Source organism: Cavia porcellus, unplaced genomic scaffold (genome assembly GCF_034190915.1).
Source record: "Cavia porcellus strain 051 isolate PalLab524CR breed Dunkin Hartley unplaced genomic scaffold, mCavPor4.1 scaffold_8, whole genome shotgun sequence".
In the NCBI taxonomy this organism is placed as follows: domain Eukaryota; kingdom Metazoa; phylum Chordata; class Mammalia; order Rodentia; family Caviidae; genus Cavia; species Cavia porcellus.
In genome coordinates, this window is record NW_026947491.1 from 20,511,994 (window position 1) to 20,527,743 (window position 15,750).

The following is a 15,750-nucleotide window of genomic DNA, read 5'->3' on the forward strand; positions in this document are numbered from 1 at the left end:
AGATATTTCAGGAACGGTCTGGTGGCCCCAGAACAAGCAGCGAGTCAAGTAAAGAAAGGGCTAAAGAGACTGTCAGGGCTTAATAATTTTCCCATTCATGACAGCAGCCAATTTATCTTGTTGGACGTAAGGGATCAAAGAGGGCAGTTGGCTGTACATGGCTTTCAAAGGACTAATGTACTGGAGGTAAAGGGTACTTGGCACAAACAGAAGGGCAAAAGGAAGGGGGCTTACACAATTTTTGCCAGTGTCAAGAGCCAATTTTTAAATAGTTTCCGTTATGGTTTTGTTTGTTCTTCTACTTGGCTTGAATTTTGAGGCCGGTAGGCACAATGTAATTTCAAACGATTTCTAAAACTGCAGCTAAACTTTGAGTGATGAACTTCTGAGCTATGAAAGCTGGGCCATAATAGGACCCCTGGGAGGTGGGCAAACCGATTGAGGCACTATCTCATAGGGAAGTTTCTTAGCTATGATGAGAGCTGATTCAGTCCAAGTGGTGAATCTTTTAGTCCATCCAGTGAATGTGGCTATGAGAACTAAGAGATATTTATGTCCACCTTTTCCTGGACCCATTTCAGTAAATTCTGTCTCCCAGTGGTATCCAGGGGTAAGTCTTCATTGTCTCTTTCAAACATCAGTGGTGGCCAGCTTAGAGTTCATTTGAAGACGCTGTGGACATATTTGGATGATTTCTTTAGGCAGGCAAGATAATTTGGCCAATTTTGGTTCCCCCAAGTGAGTGGCCCAGTGGGTCTCCTGGATGAGCTGGAGGCCCAATATTCTGTCAGCCTTCCAGAAAATGTTAGGCTGCTAGGTTCTTGGATGTTCTCAGGTCTGAATCTGAATAGGATGATTTGAATCACCTCTCTGCCTGTTTAACACCAAGGGCATTTTCATGAGCTATTGGGATGTCTTCATATTGGTGCCCCAAACAATGTATAATGTGAAATTTCAAGGCAAGCAAATGGCAGCCAGGAGGTCTAACATCTCAGGGGCATGATCTTTGTTCCTGATGAGGTTAATAGTCCTCTTTCCTAATAAATGGCCCCATGCACATGGACAGTAGAAAAAACATACTGACACTATATATATCCCATCTTAGGGCTTGAGTAAGGGATATCCAGTAGAGGTATAGAGTGGGTGAGCCATCTCAGCAAAACACAGTGTCCAAAACTGGCAGTAGCTCAAAGCATCTAGAAATTTTGGAACTTGACATTTAGTCTTTGGAGAAGGAATTTTTAAGATAACCTCAATATTTTTTTCTCACAAAGTCCATCTTCCTTCTTTTAATATCTACCTGAGATAAGTGACTGTGCAGACAGAGCTGTGCCTTCTTGGCAGAGACTCAATAGTCCAATTTGTTTAAGTCTCATAATAGGGCCTCTATTGTTTCTAGACAAGAGGTCAAGTCTGAAGTGGCCAGCAATAAATCATCTGCATATTAAAGCACTGTGACTGAGGGAATTTCTGCCCAAAAATCTTACAGGTCTCTAGTCAGGGTCTCTTCAAATAGAGTTGGCACATTTTTTAACCCTTGAGGTAAAGGCACCCAGGTCAACTGTCCTGATTCTTCCATCTTAGGTCTGTCCACTCAAAAGAAATGAAGGGTTGACTTACCAGAGCCAGTGGCAGGAAGAAGAAGGCATCCTTCCGGTCTAATGTACAGTAGCAAGTGTGCAGCAAACTGAGCAAAGTAAATGGGTTAGGAACAGTGGGGTATATAGTCATTACATTTTTATTTACCTCTTGGAGGTCTTAGACAGACTGTTATTCTGAAGTCTCTGGCTTCTGGACAAAGGTGTATTCCAGACTGACTTACAAGGAATCAGGATATTGGCCTTTTTCAGACTTTGAATGGGCTTGGAAATTCCTTCCTTGCCCTACAACCTGAGTGGATATTGGTGGACCTGGAAGCAGTGTGGCCCCGTGTTAAGGGTGACTACAATTGAAGGTTGGTTGATTGCAAGTCCTGGTGGGTTAGATTCTACCCAGACCCCAGAGATCTATTTTTGCCATTTTTGTAGCAATGAAGTTGGGGAGTCTGCCAGTGGTAAGCCCACTAGAAACGAGTATCCTCCAGTCAGAGGGCATGTAAAAAGAAGAGCAGAAGGTGGAGTGGTAATGATCTATGATCTAGCTTTCTAAAGAACTCTAATTTTTCTGTGAAACTCAAGAGTCACTGAGGGGTTTGTGCCCTCAAAAGAGATTTGAGCCTGTAACTTGTGTAGCAAGGCTCCTCTCATCAGGGGTAATGACATTTGGACATGACAGGGAAAAAGTGGATTAGGGACCCAGTGTTCAAATCTGTAATACTGGACTGAGTCCATGGATAAAACTTTTTTAAAAGTTGCTTCTTTAATGCTTATCTTGGTTTGAGTCAAGGGACCAATTGGCTGGTGTATGACTAAATAGCTTTTTGGTCCTGTGTCGACCAAAAAGCTGACCTTTTGACCCCCTACAGTAAGAGTTAACCAAGGTACCTGGAGGCCAAAAGAACCCTGCCTGGCTCTGGTTTGAATGAAGACCCTAAGAGTGGAGGCAGTTTATTCTGGAGCTCTGGACAGTTCTTTTTACAGTGGCCCTCTTTCTTACAATAGGCATACTGGTTTTGGGCTATGGGGTCCTTTTAGATTTGGGGGGGGTTCCCTGATTCACATTTGGCTTTGGCATTTTCCTCTTCTCCTAGAGCAAGAAGGACCTTTCCCATCCTTTTGTTTAAGTCTTTTGAATCTTCTTGATTGCTGAAGACCTTTTGGTCTATCTCCACTAACTTTGAGAATGTCTTACCTTCGAATCCTTCTAGCCTTTGAAGCTTTTTTCTAGTATCTGGGGCTGACTGGGAGACTAATACGATATTTAAGGTGCATCTATTTTCAGGTGCCACCCATCATTTTGTTCCAAGAATATACATGGAGCCTTGTCAGGTCCCTAACTTACATCTGTTTAGGCAGATTAGTTGGCTTTCAAGTAGCTGCTTTTAAAGCATGCAAATCAGTCTGGCAAAATTGTAGGAGAGCCCCCTTACTTTGAATAGGGTGAGTGAGAGTTTGAGGGCAGAAGTCCAGAAAAGGGGCTTCTGTTGTCCAAGTTTGTGTCTATCAGGGAAGCTGCATTGTTGCCATGCTTTTGGCCCTTGAAAACTGGATGCCATCCTTGTCCTAGCCACATGGTATGGCCTTTGGCTTTCTCTCTGGCTCTTCTTGGGTTGTTATTTCTTGGTCATTTGTGCTGCTGGTGCTGTACCATGAGTCACTGGGCAGGAAACAGTTAAGGTGTCTTGTTCCAGCTGAATGATCAGCACACAGGGAGGAGGAAGGAGGACTAGCTATTTTCTGCAATAGGATCCTGGAGACATTTGGGCCTCAAGTTTCAGAGTATGGGGGCACACTCCAGGTGCAGGGCCTTCAAGTGGGATGAGTATCTCTTCTCATCAGGGGATGTGCTGAGTGGGGTGCCTACAGCAGCAGCAGCAGCAGTGACAGCTACAGGGGCAGCACTATTGTTTTTCAGATAGTTGCTATAGACCTGCTAACACAAAGATAAGTTAAAAGTCCCTTCTGGATGCCAAGAGACTACGAAAGTGGACCATTTGAATTCACAAAAATTTGGAGCTTCCCTGGGTAAACAGGTTCACTATAGGAAGAGGCTGTCAAAAAATTTCTGAAAAGAACACATTGCAAAGGCAACAAAAAGGAAAATCAAACTGAGCCAATTACAAGAATACAGACAAATAACAAACATTAAACTCATGACAAACAAAATTAACAAAATAAAGACAGGAATTAACTGAGAATTAATTCAACAAGTCTTCAAGGCCCAGACCATGTCTTGTCTGGAAATGGTCTTGAAGATTTTAATGTTGCATCCAGTTTCTCCAAGGATTCCCCAAGGAGCACCCCAACATAAACTAGAACAATCTTACTGGTATGATAACCTTACTGATATGGACTGCTCTCTTTGAATTAGCTTGCTTTGAGTTTTAGTTTCCCTTTGAAACAAAGAGATTCCTTGGAGCCAAGGAATATCTCTTCTCTTCATAGTTCCCCTGAGGAACAATTGCTTCAAAGAGAAGCTTGGATCCCCCTATAATCCAGGACAAGCCCCCAAGTGAGTTGGGTTTGTGAACAAAGACATAGGAATCCACGCAGCCAGTTTGATAAATTTGTAATTTAATTAACTGAGCTCAGGACCACTTGTATACAGATCCCTCTGGTTCAGGATCTAAACAAGTGGAGCCCAACTGGAAAGTTAGAGTTTTAAAAGAGAGAACACAAAATACATCCCGTTGGAAGCTCAAATCTTTCATAAATATTTGGTTGACTTGTATCCTGCTTCTTTTGTTGACCAGCTTAATTTTTCTCCTGTAGATATAGCTCATTCTGCTTTTCTCATGGGACTTACACTCTGAGTAATATTACATTTTCCTGAATACAGGGCACTAGTTAAATGCAGGGCTTAAAATGGCATCAGTTATACCAAGCTACAGTACTTAATAGGGAGGCGATCAGCCCAGGGTCCTAAGTTCCAACATGGAGAGAATTTCAGCAGAAGTTGTGTCATTCTCATATTGTGTCACTCGCAACTTGCTAGAGCCATAGCTGCTTACCAGGGAGATGAGTGGCTTCCTTTGTTGCCCAGAGCCCTAAACTACAACATGGCAAGGATTTCAGGAGATGCTGGCTGGCTGGATCTTTCCCTGGGTCCCTCACCACTCACTTGAGCCAGGGCTGCTTACCAGGGAGGCAACTGAGTTCTTTTGTTATCCAACACCATAAGTTCCAACATGGTGAGGAACTTGGGGGAAGGGGCCCGGCTGATTCTCTCACTGGGTCACTCACCACTTACTCAAGCCATGGCTGCTTACTAGGGTGATGACTGGTTTTTTTTTTTGTTGTTGTTGTTGTTGTTGTTGTTGCCCAGTACTCTACATTCAAACATGATGTCTCGATTTCTTTTAAGAAAACTATATTTAAATTTGTAATGCCCATATTTTCACAAAATTTATTTATCTTTGACAAAGCTCTGTATTTCATTATTGTGTTTCATTACTTGTGCAATTATCAATTACTCATCAGTATATGATGTTGTGTGAAATATGAAATGAGTTCGGCAAACTAAATAGTCCCCCCACTCTTATTATCTGTTTCTTATGTATTAGAAATATACCGACACAAAACTCTTTGGGTCACTAAATCCACAGATTCCCACAAAGCCTTCTATGATCTCAAAGTGAGGACCAAACGGGCTCTCAGGACTCTGACAGCGAGAAAGGATGATGAATCCCTGAGATCATCACTAAGTGTCTTCTCTAGACATTCAAGGAAAGGGCTTTGATTACACCTTGTATCTAGATGCCTCCCCCCAAAGCCTCATGTTCCCATTCACGGGGAGATGTGAAGCAGGCTTTTTGTGACACTGGTGTAAGGGTGTGACATTGGATTCATTGTGTGCATGAGGGAAGGCACACTCTGCATGTGTTTGGCAGCACCCTTTTGGCCTGGATGAGATAAAAGGGAGAGCCAGACTGGCTGCTGCTGCTGCTCCTGCTTGCTGTCTTATGCCAGCTTTCTGTTCTGTCTGCCATGAAATGGACTTTTTTTTACCTCTGTGGTGCCTCTGGTCATACCATTCTGCTTCAGAACCAGGTGAATAATGATTGAATCCTGTACAAAGTGTGAAATAAATAACCATTCTTCATTTAACTTTCTTGTGAATATTTTTTTTAGCAACCAAAATGGTAACCAGAGCAGCTTTGGTGGTAGACTGACAACTGGTGTTAAACTTAACCCCAGCTGGACTGAATCAGTGTGGTACTGAGTGTGGATGGCCCCCCTGATGATTGTTGCCAACAGCGTGGAAACAATTGGAGAGGAAGAAGTGTTGTTGTGTGGCCATGTTGGTTTCCCTCGGTGCCATTGTTTTTCCTGTTTCTGTGGGTTCACCTGGCGAAGTTTATTGAACTTCTTTCCTGATATGAACTTGGCTGCTGTTGTCATCAGAGAAGCTTGGACCTTGTCACTAAGATTGCATTAGTTAATTTTGGGGAGCTCTGCTCCTTAGTTTGCACATTGCTTCCTGGAGAAGGATCAGAAAGAATCCATTCCTGAACTTAACTTCCACTTATCACAGACTCAAGCCCAGCTGGAATTCAGAATAAAAGGATCCTCTCATGGGCATAAAAGGAGCAAACCTAGCCTGACCATAGTGTCCCCTATACATATGAATGTGCACTGTATAATCAAATATATGCTTCAACTTTACATTCAAAATCCTCTCATGCCTTGTGGGAGCTCTCATCTCCTTTCTGAGACAGGGCTGAGGACTCCCAGGAAGGCAGTAGTGTGGTCTAAAGATGACACTGCTCGGTCTTTCCCTATGCCTGGTGACAAGTCCTCATGGTGAGTGTCCTCAGTGTCAGACATTGGTCCTTGAAAATACTACAAAAGCAAGTTACTGATTGCTTGGCTTTTACTGTTCCTAGGTCCCAGGTGCAGCTGCAGGAGTCAGGATCTGGCCTGGTGAAGCCCTCAATGACCCTGTCCTTAACCTGTTCAGTCTCTAGATTCTCCATCACAACTGGTAATTACTGGTGGCATTGGATCTGTGGGCCCCCAAGAAAAGATCCTAGAGTGGATGGGCACATAACTAACAGTGGTAGCACTAGATACAACCCTTCCCTCCATGGCCACCTCTCCATCTTCAGGGACACAGGCAAGACCCACTTCTCTCTGCAGCTGAACTCTGTCACCACGGAAGACTCAGTCATCTATTACCATGCAAGACACACAGTGCTTTGATGCACCTGTAAGCCCAGAGGTAAACCTCCCAGAAGGGAAACTCAGGAACAGCAGGGGGCGAGCTGCACATACTGCTCTAGGAAATGAACGTCTCAGCCATGTGGTGGCAGCCTAGAGGGTTTTATAATTAGTCAAAGGACAGAGATTCTAGGGACTTCCTTTGTCACTGATCCTACAGTGTTATGATTTAATGGAATGGGGCTTTTATTTGTTTCCCTTTCTATTCGTTATTGATTGCAAAAAGCATTTTCAGTGAAGCCCTTGTTCACAGAACAAGTGACTAAAGTCTCAATAGTTTTTAGGTGTAGAACTATTTCATATGTATTTCTCTGTTGACTGGAAGTCTGCCCTCCATTATCAGATGCATTTGTGGGTAATCTCATCCTAAAGTGCACTTTCCAATTCTGTTCATGCAGAGACTTTTACTCTGAAGGGCTGGACATCACTGTGTGTTGATCTGAGTGTTCACCTGTTATTGGAGCCATTTATTTCCCCACCCTTGGCGATGTAGGGCAATGCCTTGGAGCATTTTGGTAGATTCCATTGTGAAGAGGCCTCTCCGCCATCTCATTGGTAGAGGCCATCACACTGTCACACATCATGCACTCATATGGAACTGCCAGAGCAGTGTTTATTAGGACCTGGAGTCAGTAGTAGTGAGTCTCAGAAACTCATGGAATGTCTTAAATATCATGTCTGTTTTTAATTCTACGTGAATTTGCTATAATTACGTTACCTCCATGGAATTTGGATTTCTGAGCAAGCTGCCGTCAGCATGTCTGGAAGCATTACTGACCTCATCTGCCACTTAACCTCAGAACCTAACCTTGGATCCGTGAAAGAGTAAGATGCCCACATCAGAGTCAAGATCAGAGACAAGGCCAGGACCTACCAACAGAGAAACCAGGATTCCATCTCTCTCTGTGCTCTCCTGAGTCCCTGAGGACAAGGCTGAGCCAAGACTGGACAGCGAGTTCTACCTAGTGTGAAATCATTGAGAGGGTGATTTGGAATCACAGGGGTTTGGGAACATGGGAAAATGTCATTGGGAAGATTCACTAAGATGTAGATCATGGTGGCCATATTTCTACAGATTCAGATGTGCAAGCAGGCATTCATTTTTTCAAAATTTTGAACAAAATTAAATATTATGAGAAATCTGAGCAATTATTTTGCATAGTTATCCATTCTTTTATCATCTGTCTATTGATGTATGCGTTTGTATCCATGATCATCATTCTAACCATCTATGCTCTATTATATTTCTATTCAACCACAGGCTCTATGTATTTGCCTTTTACCTAAAATAATTTTGTTATTTGTACACATTCTTGTTATCTACTTTTCAATGCATGCCTTGTATTTATCTGTCCTTCATGTATGTATCATGAAAAATTTAACTATTTTTCATCACTCTGTCCATCCACATCTTAACCCTTTTTCATATTTCATCTACCTGACATAAATGTATCTTTTATCTGATTGTCTCTATCAATATAAGTGATATAAAAAGCTGTTGATGCAATTTTAAAGATTGATATAAATGAGAAAGTTGTCTAAAGAGACAGAAAACAAGATATAACCCAGAAGACCTCTTGCCTGTTATTAACTTAATTATGTCAATCAACCAACAGCCTTGCACTGGAGAAGACTGCATTTTCTTAAAAAGGAAGCTTGCACATGACAACATAAGTAGCAGTCCCTTTCCACAGTATTTGCGATAGGAAAATAAAATATGATGTCCACTCTGCAATCAGCAATCCTGCAACACAGTTAATGTAATGTGTGTATTGAAAATTAGAATTAGTAAAGATGAGGTTTAAAGTTGGAGCCAGTGTACAACTAGAAGTCCTCCATAAAGTGACTACAATTTATCCAGAACAGCACAGTGTTTATTCCTGCATATGGGTGATACTGCAAACTTCATGTTAGTTGAGGATGTAGCTAGCAGATGTCACACCCCACACTTGGAGACTCCCAGCTGTACTGGGTGACATGGTCTGACTACTCTCCTGTCCTTCCCTGGACACAGTCTATGACTAAGTGACTGAATATTGTGTTATGCCAACCAGTGTCCTGAGATGAGAGCTGTCCCAGAACTTGGTCCACTCATCTGCTGTCTGCTCTCACCCTGGACCCAACTGGTGCTGCTCCCTCCTTGACCCTATGAGAACCATCAGCTCCTAGGTCACTTCATGTCTCCAGGGACCCTCCTGTCTGCTGCCACGTGCACTTCAGCATATGCTCATTGGTGTGGAGATCAGTTTAGGTGCAGGTTTCTCATGCTCTTGTGCATGCAGTTCATTGTAGTCACTAATTCTAGGTGCTGCTTCAGTGCCATCTTCCATCCACTCCTCACCACCAGGAACCACACTGACCTGAGCTTCTGCATACACTGGTAGAGACAGAGGTGGTCTCACTGCCCCCTCAGGCCTGTTTCCTATTCACAGGAGAGAGCTGGGCTGCAGCCTCTTCTTCTCAGCTTGTTTCTCACTGCTGCCCCTGTGCACTGCTCTGTGAGAAAGGGGTGGAGCCAGGGGCCTCCTAAGCCCTGCTGCTACTCCATGGCACAGCTTAGTTCAGTATGCAGCTTCACAGAAGGCTCTCTCTCTCTGAATCAAGTACCTAGGATTTGGTTCAGCACTTAGGATCAGGGACACAGGGCTGACATCTTGAGTCCTGAGGTTCAGGTCACTGACAGAAACCTGGTTAGAAGCAGCAGGATTCTGGGCTTCTTCATATGAACAAATACAATTTGGTTTTTATGAAATTGATCAAGCACAGTTTGACTTCCCATTTAAAATGAGTTGATTTTCTTGTACTGCGCCCTTTGAGGCTTTACAGGTAGAACTTTAGATACTGTTCAGCAGTTTATTGAGGAGTGGGTCCCCAGAACTTTACATTCTGTCACAGAACAGTAGAAATTGTGTTTTCCCTTGTGGAAGAAACATCTGCAATGTGGAGAGCAGTAGCGTTATCAGCTTCACATTGACTGCATCTGCCCCATACACCTGACCCAGGTCACTCATTTGCTCTTTTTCTATGAGATCAGCTATTTAATGGTCCCCAGTAGCAGTGTACTCCTGTTGTATCTGCCCTTCTGTCCTTTGTGTAGTTTTCTCTTAACTTTAAGATTCCTTACTGGGTTAATCTGCTTTCTTTTACTACAAAAAATCCCCGACATAATAAATTTAAGAATAGAAATGAGTTGTTTTGTCTCAAAGTTTCACTCCTTCAAAGCCTTTATCAGAAGTTCTCATGGTTTTTATGTTGTTTCCAAGATATGGCTAATATGAAAGGTACTGCTATAAACATGGGTGCACATAAATCATTGGGGTATATTTGTTGAATTCTGTACACAATATTTACTAGAGTCAAAACTGAGGACCCAAAGGGAACCTGTGATAAGGAAAGCAGCGGAGATAGAAAGAAACCTGAGGCTACTCAACAGGAAAATAGAGAAATGATCCAAAGTGGATTTAGAAGCTGCCACTTCCACCACAAGAGGAGATCAGGGACTTGAAAGCTTGACAGCAATTCTACATGGAAGACCTGACCTCAAGTCTGATTTCTCTGTGTGTCCACAAATGTCAGTCACATATATTTTGGAGCCACCGCCCACAGTCACTACACATGAGACTCCATTGTGTCCCATAAAGTATGGGCTACTATGATGGCAGTGCAGGGTATGCAGACCACATGTGCTCATGTGTGCACAGGACACTTACTATTCATGTATGCATAGTCCAAGAGCTATGAGCACTGACACCTTCATCTGGCTGTCAGAGAAAGACCCAGACTCCTTTAGTGCAGGCAGTGAGCTCTGCAGAAGGGTGGAAATTGCAGAGCCTCCTGCAAAAGTGATGCCATCACGAGTGTGGGAATTAAACATGCACAGTGCAGCCCCTGAGCCTGGTGTCTCACACATCTGTGTGGTTTGTTTTGTTGCAAGATTCTGACCTATAGAGCCATCACCATAAAAAGCAGGGCCCAGGACACTGCAGGCTGCAGGTCCTGTCTGTAGGGAGCCCTATTATAGCTGCACCTTCAATACCCAGGGATGGGGCTACCAGAACGCAGTCCAGTGACATAAAGTCACAGTGAGTGAAAGCAAGGAGTGTGACTCTGGGTCACTAAGGGGAAATGTGGGCCTAGCTGGGTTTGGTTGGTGTTGATTTTGTTATCCTTTCTGTGCTTGGATCTGAAATGTCCATCCTATATAAAGCCCACCCCTGTATTTAGGAAGCACTTAAATTGTTTAATTTCAGAAGTACAACACAGAAATGCCAACCACAAAATGTCACCCATCATTTATGTAAAGGGTATTGACATCCAATTTTTAATTTGGTCCTAGAGTGATTGAAAGCTTGGGAATCATTAGGAAAGAGCAAAATGACTTCAGTCAGACATAAAAGCATCATACATGGAAGACCTGACCTCAAGTCTCATTTCTCTGTGTGTCCACAGAGGAGAGGATAGCAAGCTGGGATCTGAGAGCCTGGGCTCTCAGGATTTCCATATAGAAGCTCATGCGTGGGAGCTCATGGCCCCCTGGAGGACGTCATTACCACTCAGAGTCTTTCTTGAGAAATTTGCCTGGAAGAGTCAGGAGTTATTGGATGAAATCAGCTGCACTTGACACCTGAGCTGATCTCTTGTTTTGCTTCCCTGCAGTAGAGGGACCCAGTGTGAATGTCTTCTCCCACCTGAGGGTGTAGAAACTAGACAAGGGCTGGAGCACACAGCTGCCTCCCGCCAGACACCAACTCTGTCTTTGCCTGTTCTTGAACTCTCAGAGTGCATATTTCATTTAAGTTGCTCCTTGTGAGGCATTTTTACATCAGTTATAGACATAATCACCTCCTAAGTTTCTTCATGTGTCATATTAACACTCTGATGCTTCAGCACACGCAGTATTTAGTAATCCAGGAATTGCTTCCAGGTGAATCACCTGATGACGTGGCCTAGGATAACTTCAGCCTAGGTACGTACGGTTTGCTCCTCTTTATTATGTAAGCCTGATATCCTCAGAGTCCATGTTTTTATAGCCTTGAAATTTCATTCTTTTTATGTGCTTATAAATTATGAACTCAGTTAATCCAGTTTTGTTTATGTTTCTACTGTTTGTTATTTTAAAAACAACTTTTTGGATGTGTCCATATTTTGAAGATGATGATCAGATGCCTTTTAATAACAAGCTTAGAGCATGTAAATGAGCATTAACAGACTGAGGACTTAATCTGAAGTGTCTGATCATTAATTTACTCAATATTTTTGCTTCACAGGGCATGAAAAAGCCTCAGAATCTATCGGCATCTAGCCTAACACTGAGCTGTATCCCCAGGTTTCTTTTATGTATGTGTAAGTGAATCAGCATAAACATCTGAATATGTTTGCTGACTTTATATGAATGTTGACTCATATAACATATACAGATATCTCAAAAAACATTGTGTTAAACATCACCAGCATTATAGGGTGTATACTCATAGTATAAATGTTGAAATAGGAAAGTTAATATAAAGCAACCCAAGGACGGTCATGCGATGTCTGTGGATGGGATGCAGGAGGGAAGCAGGGGAGGAAGGGATTGCAGTGGAGTCTCAGGACACACTTAGGATGATACATGATTTTAGCTCTGTGATTGTGTGTATATAGTTGTACAAGTTTTCCCATGCCATAATACTTCTGAGGTGCACACTTTTTTACGGGTAGTTTATGTGTTACATCTGATGAAGCTATCACAAACACACAAAGTCTCAACACAGAGAAACAGTGAAAGAGTCAGTGAGAGGTGAAACTAAGGGAGTCAGTAGCAGGCATCCACATGAACAAAGGTTCTGTTTTCTCTCAACAGACAGCATAATGCATCAAACTCACACGTGTTCTCCCTATAGGAAAAGGGGATTAGAGTCACCCTAGGTCTGTGTTCAGGCCCTGGAACAGGAAGTAGTTTGTTCACAGCTTGGGAAAGCATAGTCCCAGACAGTGAGGAGGACGTTTACAGCACAGCAGCTCTCCTGCAGGAAGGAAAATATTCCCAACAATTTGATAATTTTATGTATTTCCAGAGCATACAAATATAAATGAGCATGCTAAGGGTACATGAAAAATAAAAATTGGCAAAGAGATTAAGACCAAGATTTCATCTCATAATGAGTTTTTCTGTTGTCTTGGATGACATAATTGCTACCAAATGCAATTAGCACTCTACTATCAGATGTTACCTCTGCCCTCTCTGGGCTTTTCATGCCCAGCTGTGTATTAAGCAGGAGGCCATGCAAATAGGGCCTCCCTGTACTCAAGAAAACCAACTCAGCCCTCACCCTGCAGCTCTGCAGAGGAATCCATCCCTGGTTCCCACTCGGTGAACAGAACTGAGCACAGACAGCTCACCATGGAGTTTGGGCTGAGTTGGGTTTTCCTGTTTGCACTTCTGAGAGGTAAATTACTGAGAACAACAACAACAACAACAACAACAACAACAACAAAATGGAAATGTGTGACAGTTTCCTAACAGGATGTTCTAGTGTTTTTAGGTGTCCAGGCTGAGGAGCAGCTGGTGGAGTCGGGTGGAGGCTTGGTGCATCCTGGGGGTTCCCTGGAACTCTCCTGTGTGGCTTCAGTAGCTATTACATGCACTGGATCCACCAGGCTCCAGGGAAGGGGCTGGAGTGGATGTCAGGTATAGACAGCTTTGGTAGCACAGTAATGCATAGTAATACTGTGCATTACTATGCACAGTAGCATAGTAATGCAGACTCCGTGAAAGGCTGATTTGCCATCTCCAGGGACAACAGCAAGAACACACTGTATCTGCAGATGAGCAGGCTGAGACCCCAGGACAAGGCCGTGTATTATGGTGCTAGAGACACACTGAGGGAACATCAATAGGAGCCCAGACAAAAACTTCCCTGGAAGGGCCCTTATGCCCAGAGGATGTTGCTGTGGTGCATGCAAAGAGAGCTCCCCAGGAGCTGGTGCAGAGAAGGAAGCAGGAGAGGGAGGGTTTCCTGTGGCCTGGGTTCTCCACTGTGTTAACATCTTAGGTCCTGAACCAACCCACAATGAAGTATCCAAGTTCAAGGAAAGTTTCTCTGTAAAATGGAATTGCATAAGTACATAAGAAGCACTGAGTTTTTTTTTTTTTTTTTTTTTTTTTCATTTTCTGTGTATGAATTTTACTTATGGGCAAAGAAAACTTGCACCTATCTCAAAGGAACTTGTGCATTTGCGAAGTTAATTTTCTATTCACTGTCATATTCTCATCATTCAAAGTGGAACTGCTGGTTTAGCTTGGGTGGTGAGGATCTGTTTCATGCAGTAATAAATGCTTCAGATTAGGGAATTACATCCTTCCTTTTCTTCTCCATGGGTCTGAGAACATACAGCTCCCTCTTCTCTTTGACCTTCTCAGACCTGGTCCCCAGGGTCAGTCCCAGTACCGTGAGAAGGCCTGAGCTTAGGGAGGAGGAACAGGGGCAGCCTGACTGGACTCAGGGCAGGGCAGTGTTTGTGGATGTTGATGTGCTCTTTCTAGACAAGCGGGCCGAGCAGCACTTGCTCCTATGCCTTTCTTTTGCACCTTCCAAATTAAACAATTTATAAAATACAGCAAAACCATCCTGTATCTTAATCTCTCTCTCTCTCTCTCTGTCTCTCTCTCTGTCTCTGTCTCTCTCTGTCTCTCTCTCTCTCTCTCTCTCTCTGTCTCTCTCTCTCTCTCTCTCTCTCTCTCTCTCTCTCTCTCTCTCTCTCTCTCTCTCTCTTCTCTGATTAGTTGCTCAAGCTCCCGGGCCCAGGCATGCAAAGTCAAACAATTTAAATGTCAGTTTACTGCCTTACTTCAGTTGGTAACATCTCAGTCTGCACTGTGTCCTGTCACTCATGTGTGTGTTAATGGCGGCAGGATGCAGGAGTCTGTATGGCTTCCTTGCTTCTTCTTCCTTGCTGACAAGGCGTCCCGGAGCACCTGCAGTATGGGGACTGTACTGCCTCCTGCTGCTTTTCTTATAAGGCCAGGCCACCGCCCCTGCTATATTATGCTTGCTGGGTTCCTCAATTCTCTTATCTCTGTGAGTTTCCACCAACATGTTTGACACTTCCTGTGTCCGTTTGACCCACCTCGGTCTTCCTGCTCTCCCTTCCTTTCCTGTACTTAAAGGTCTGAACAGCAGATTAGGAACAGTTCCTCCTTTGCTGCTCACCACACCTTCGTTCTCCTGTAAGAGTCATCTCTTTCTTACTCATCTCTCAGTTTTCAGTCTATCAAGAAAAGAGTGGACACTTAATTAGGTGAAATCCTCTGTCTTAGTTACTTTTTACTCATGGCTGAGACAAAATACTTGATGTCCACAGTTGGGAAATGAAAGGTTTATTTCTTACAGATTTTGGAGATTTCAGTCCATACTCAATTGACTCCATAGCAGAGAGGCATGGCACGGCCGCTGTTCATGGTGACTGCAAACAGCAAGCCAGAAACTGCCAAGAGAGCAAGACATGCCTTCTTCCTGCCATTACATCACATCTTGGCTATGTGGGTGTAGCACTGACAATATCAATCCAAGCAACATACAATGAACCATCACAGATGCATAATATAAATGTATGAGGCCTAGGGTCCACCGACATAAACAATGACACCCTCCATTGTCATAGACTGCATAGTTTTTTGTAAATGGATTCCTATGACTCAGCCTTGAAACATCTTATTTTATCTCACCAAATTCTGTACTAACAGTCACATGTGTACTTTTAAATTTTTCTAAAACAATCAAATATGGCTTAATCATCAGGAATATCACTCTTATCAATACAGTTTCTTGAGACCGGATACATAGTGAACAGCACAAAATCACTTGCATGCACATCTATGGCTCCTGAAGGCAGAGTGGAGCTGACATTCTCATGCACTAACCCCATCTCTCAGATGTGACCAAGGACCTCACCT